Genomic DNA, 6,684 nt, shown 5'->3' with positions numbered 1-6,684 from the left:
ACCCTCGCCTACAGACCCCATGGCCCCCATCACAGCTTCTGCAACTTCATCCCAGACTTCACTGCCCCATTGGCTATCCACTCCAACCACTATATCTTCCTGGGGGATCTGAACTTCTACTTGGAAGACCCTCACTCCTTGAAATCATGAATATCGTCAGCCTCTCTAAGCTGGTCACCGCCCCCACGCACAGCGCAGGACACACACTGGACCCCATTTTCTCCTCCAGCAACAGAGACAAGTTCTTCCACACCTCCAAGGTAACATGGACCGACCACAACATCGTCCACTTCACTATCGAAGGACTGCCTGGAATCCCTACAAGACCACCCACCCTCCCCCGCAGCAACTGTAGCAAAGTCACTGAAACACCCTGGATCACCACCCTCAAAGAAGCTAGAGCCTCCCCTGCAGACACCCTCGAACACTGCGTGCAAAACCTCTCCAACTGGATCTCCTCAGCTGCCAAAACCATATCCCTGCCAAAGAGAACCACCAGCAGCAAGCCAACCAAGCAAGCCAAATGGTTCACCTCTGAACTTCTAACCCTCAAACGACATTGCAGGAAACTAGAAAGACACTTGTGCTCAAACAAGACCACCGTTGACCACAACTCCTTCAGGGCTGCCTCCAAAAGATACCACCACCGACTCAGAGATACCAAGAAAGAAGCACTCACCTCCTGCATCGAGTGAAGCTCCAACCGCACCAGAGAACTCTTCAGCATAGTCAGAGAATTCTCCTGCCCCGCTGCCACAGTGAACATGATTCACCCCTCCCAAACCCTCTGCGACACACTATCGGACTACTTTCACCACAAGATCATTGACATCTACAGCAACTTCGACCCCCAACCCACCGACCGCGACCACCCACGCACCCCATCCTAGTATTCCTCCCCCCATAGAAACACTGAATGCAAGCAGTTATCCACCAAAGATACCATCTCCATCATGGCCTCCATCCACTCTGGATCCCCCACAGACCCCTCCCTGCACTGATTCTACAACCTAGAAGGAGAAATAATCGTAGCCTCCCTCACACCTCAACACCTCCATCACCACAGCCACTGTCCCTGATGCCTGAAAGCATGCCGAAGTCAAGCCCCCCCTGAAGAAACCATCACTGGACCCCAGCAAGCTCAAAAAAAGCTCCTCCCCTTCCCCGCCAAAGTCTTGAAAAAAGCCATGAACCACCGACTTACTGACTACCTCGAACACAACATGCTCGAACCATCCAAATCCGGTTTCCGGCCAATCACAGCACCAAAACTGCCTTGATCGCAGCTACCGACGACATAAGGCGTCTCCCCAACCTAAGAGCAATATTGGACTTCATCCTCCTTGACTTATCAGCAGCCTTCCACACCATCTCACACCACACTCTCATCACCATACTCCACAGCATTGGCATCCAAGACAATGCACTCAATTGGATCTCCTCTTTCCTCTCTGGTCGAACACAGAGGATCTTTCTCCCTCCTTACATCTCTACATTCAAAAACATCATCTGTGGTATCCCTCAGGGCTCCTCCCTCCGCCCCACCCACTTCAATATTTACATGACTCCACTGGCAGACATTACATGCACCCACAGACTCAACATTGTCTCCTTTTCTGACGACGCCCAGCTTCCAAACCCCTATGACTGACATCGCAGCCTGGATGAGGACCAACTGCCTCAGGATAAATGTATACAAAACGGAGATCCTCATCTTCGGAAACTAGTCCTCCCCCTGGGATGACACGTGGTGGTCTGCTGTCCTCGGTCCCACACTCACCGACCAAGCACACAAACTCAGGATCATCCTAGACACCCAACTCAACATGAAGCAACAGATTAACACCGTCTCCTCTGCCTGCTTCCACATCGTCTTCTTGCTCCGCAAGATCTTCCATTGGATCCCATCTCTACCAGGAAAACAGTCACCCAGGCCCTCATCTACAGCCAACTGGACTATGGCAACATACTCTATGCCGGGACCACAAAACAGCTCATGAACTGCCTCCAGACCATCCAAAACACGGCAGCAAGACTCGTCCTAGACCTCCCCAGAAAAACCAGCATCACCTCCCACCTCAGGGCCCTCCACTGGATCTTCGTACAGCAAAGATGCCTCTTTAAGCTCCTCATGCATCTGTACAAGCCCCTCCACAACGCTGGACCCGCCTACATCAACAACTGCCTCATCTTCCACCAACCAACCAAAGACCTCCGCTCAGCCTCACCCGCCCAGGCCCACATCCCCTGCATCTGCCGCGAAAGCAACGGGGGTCGATCCTTCTCCCACCTCACCACCAGATCCTGGAACGACCTTCCCCTCCACCTGCGCACCTCCCCTTCCCTGAAGGACTTCAGAAGGCAGCTCAAGACTTGGCCCTTTGACCTCCACCACCAGACAGATGAGGCCTGCAGTACCCCCCCTCTCCTCTCCCCCAGCGTGTATAGACCTCTGGGTTAAGAAGCTTGCGCTATAGAAGACCCTATGATTAATTGATTTATGTTCAAAATATTTTATTGAAGATTATGTAATAACAAAATTTTAAAAAGGCACATGTTCCGTATATAATTTTCCTCAATACTCAAAATCACCCAAAGCGATTGCTTTTATGAGCAAGTGCCCTCACCCACCATTAGATAAGGATGGTGCAGCCTTTAGTTAGCTTAAACCAATGTCTCCCTTGTCCAGATGGACGTATTGATTGTGTCTAAAGGGGAGTTTGGCCCAAAAAGTAAACAAAAATCTATACAGCTTCTTATTCTCAAAACCACACTCATTACATAAATTAGCAGAGTCTGGAGCTAAACTGTAGTAAATGTATTTAGACCTAGACTTCCATGCCTACCTGAATGAATTTATTTGTCAATGCTTTCACCACTAACATAGAGAAAGTGACTCTTTAAAAAGAATTCCAGTTATGTACATTATCTTTTGATTTTGACGACTGTATGACCACAGTGACTTGATTATCATTATGAATTTCCTAAATCAGTGTGAAGAAAAAATATTTGGAATAAAAAAAATTCAATGAGGTATTTTTGTAGAGAAGACTGCATGACGTTTTGGAAACACCTCACTTCGGTTAAGTGGCCTTTTCACACATTTTCAGTTACATTTTTTTACATTATAACTAGATCTATAGCCCTCCATGCTCTCTACTTTGTTCAGGGCCCACATAATGGTCCTACCCTTATAGAGTCACTGAAAAATAATCGCATGCCAATACCCAGCACGATGAGAATCCTCTAGCGGGATAGTGAAACACATTATAACATTAGCTCAGTGCAACCTTATGTACTATATGACTAACATATCATTAGAGTTACCAAACTTGTGCATGTGGACATTATATATCACTCATTAATTAGGCTAGACCTTGCACTTTAGATCCAAATCTGTTTTTATTATCAATACTCTTTAATCACATAATCACTCTGTAGGAAAATGCAACTGTTGGCATGGTTACCCCCTAACGTTTTGCCTTTTGTTGATGCCAGCTTTGATTGAAAGTGTGCTGGGAACTTGCTAACCAGGCCCCAGCACCAATGTTCTTTCCCTAAAACTGTACCTTTGTCTCCACAGTTGGCACAGCCCTGGCACACAGATAAGTCCCTTGTAAAAGGTACCCGTGGTACCAAGGGCCCTGTGGCCAGGGAAGGTCTCTAAGGACTGCAGCATGTATTATGCCACCATGGGGACCCCTCATTCAGCACATGCACACTGCCTCACAGCTTGTGTGTGCTGGTGGGGAGAAAATGACTAAGTCGACATGGCACTCCCCTCAGAATGCCATGCCAACAACCCACTGCCTGTGGCATAGGTAAGTCACCCCTCTAGCAGGCCTTACAGCCCTAAGGCAGGGTGCACTATACCAAAGGTGAGGTCATAGTTGCATGAGCATTATGCCCCTATCGTGTCTAAGCCAATTCTTTGACATTGTAAGTGCAGGGTAGCCATAAAGAGTATTTGGTCTGGGAGTTTGTCAAACACGAACTCCACAGTTCCATAATGGCTACACTGAATACTGGGAAGTTTGGTATCAAACTTCTCAGCACAATAAATCCACACTGATGCCAGTGTGGTATTTATTGAGAAATCCACACAGAGGGCATCTTAGAGATGCCCCCTGCATGCCAGCCCAACTGCTAGTGCTTGGCTGACCAGTCTCTGCCAGCCTGACATTTCCTGACATTTCCAGACCAGTTTCTGGCCACATGATACGGTCCAATTTCTCCCCAAGAATTGGGAAAGAAGGCAGACCACTGGGTCAAGACAAGGGTGACCAAGACTTCCACAGGGGGTGACCAAAAGAAAGGGGTCAAAAAGCATCCCCAGGGGAAGGGTAGTGAGACATCCAAGGGCAAAAACAAAGTCTTCTCGAGGGCCCCAAAAACCTGCTCAGGAAGGTGGGCCCGAGCCTCTTCACAGTCTACAAATGGGTACAAGGGTAAAAACTTTGATCCCAAGAAGGCCTGGTGCCACAACTGTAGACAGCATGGACACCAAACTGGAGACAAGGCCTTTCCCAAGAAAAGTCCCACAACTACTACTCCAGTTAGCACTGGAATAGCCAGTCTCCTGGTGGGATCAACAGTGTGCCCAGAGCAAATCAGGGTTCACACTGAAGCTACTTTAATCTCTGAGGGTTGGGTGGATCTAGGCACACTAGCTGCCTGGCTGCCTAACATGTAAAAATACAGGCAGAAGCTCTTGATAAATGGGAACAGGGTAGAAGCCCTGAGGGATTCAGGTGCCAGTGTCACCATGGTGACAGAGGAACTGGGTTCCCCAGGACAGTATCTGGCTGGACAGACATATCCAGTCACCAATGCTGACAACGAAACTAAAGTCCATCTCATGGCAATGGTGACTTTAGAATGGGGAGGGGTTACTGGCCTGAAACAGGTAGTGGTCTCTTCTGCAATTCCAGTAGAGTGTTTGCTAGGGAATGATCTGGAGTCCTCAGCATGGGCTGAGGTAGAGCTCAAGACCCATGCAGCCATGATGGGTATCCCTGAACTGGTGTGTGTCAAGACAAGAGCACAGAGCAGAGCACTAGGTGAAAAAGAAGTACTGGAGCCTGGAATAATGGCCCACTCTTCTAAGAGAAAAGGTAAGAGAACTGGGGGACCAGCCTCTGTACAGCAACAGAAATTGGACCACTCTTCCCAGTAAGATATTCTATCCCCTGGGAGAACTGAGTCCATGGAGCTGGAGCCTTACCAGATAGAGCTCTTGGGCCCAGGGGGACCCTCCAGGGAACAGCTGTGCCAGGGACAAATGACTTGTCCCACTCTTGAAGGCAAGCGATAGCAAGCAGCTCAACAGGAAAAAGGAAATGTCAGTGGATCCCACAGTGCCTATTGGGAGGATGGACTCCTTTACACTGAGGCAAAAGAGCCCGAACCTGGGGCCACTAGGAGAGTGGTAGTGCCTCGAGAGTTTACAGAGTTCATCCTCACCTTAGCCCATGACATTCCCCTAGCTGGGCATTTGGGACAAACCAAGGCATGGGAAAGATCAGTTAAAAATTTCCATTGGCCCAATATGTCCCAGATGGAAAGGGAGTTTTTCAGCTCCTGTGTCACCTGTCAAGCAATGACAAGACAGGTGGCCATCCAAAGGCCACCCTCTCGTTCCACTTCCAGTGGTGGGGGTCCCCTTTGACAGGGTTGGTGTGGATATTGTGGGTCCACTTGAACCTCCCACAGCCTCAGGGAACCAATACATACTGGTAGTAGTGGATCATGCTACCAGGTACCATGAATCAATTCCTCTTAGGTCAACTACTGCCCCTGCAGTAGCCAAGGCCCTAATTGGTACCTTTATCAGAGTGGGTTTCCCTAAGGAGGTGGTTTCTGACGAGGTACCAACTTCATGTCAGCTTACCTTAAACACATGTGTAATGAGTGTGGGGTAACTTATCAGTTCACCACACCTTATCATCCACAAACCAATAGTCTTGTGGAAAGATTTAACAAGACATTGAAGGGCATGATTATGGGGCTCCCTAAAAAACTCAAAAGGAAATGGGATGTCCTCCTGCCATGTCTGCTTTTCGCCTACAGAGAGGTGACACAGAAGGGAGTAAGGTTATCCCCCTTTGAACTTCTGTTTGGCCATCCTGTAAGGGGACCACTAGCACTTATAAAAGAAGGCTGGGAGAGACCTCTCCATGAGCCTAAACAGGATGTGGTAGACTATATGCTTGGTCTCCGCTCAAGGATGGCAGAGTACATGGAAAAAGCAAGCAAAATATCTGAGGCCAGCCAACAACTCCGAAAGTTGTGATATGACCAAAAGGCTGCAATGGTTGAATTCCAACCAGGGCAGAAAGTTTGGGTTCTGGAGCCTGTGCCTCCCAGATACTCCAGGACAGATGGAGTGGCCCTTACCCAGTGCTTTAAAAGAAAGTCATGTCACTTACCTAGTGGACCTGGGCACTAGCAGGACACCCAAGAGGGTGATCCATGTTAACCGCCGTAAGCTCTATAATGACAGGGCAGACATAACCATGTTGATGGTTACTGATGAGGATCAGGAAGCAGAGAGTGAACCTCTCCCTGACCTCCTCTCAACTGACCCTAAGGATGGATCAGTAGATGGAGTTGTCTATTCAGACACCCTCTCTGCCCAACAGCAAGCTGATTGCAGGCAAGTCCTACAGCAATATGCTGAGCTCT

Source organism: Pleurodeles waltl, chromosome 12 (assembly GCF_031143425.1).
Source record: "Pleurodeles waltl isolate 20211129_DDA chromosome 12, aPleWal1.hap1.20221129, whole genome shotgun sequence".
Classification (NCBI taxonomy): Eukaryota; Metazoa; Chordata; class Amphibia; order Caudata; family Salamandridae; genus Pleurodeles; species Pleurodeles waltl.
This window is presented reverse-complemented; position numbering follows the sequence as displayed.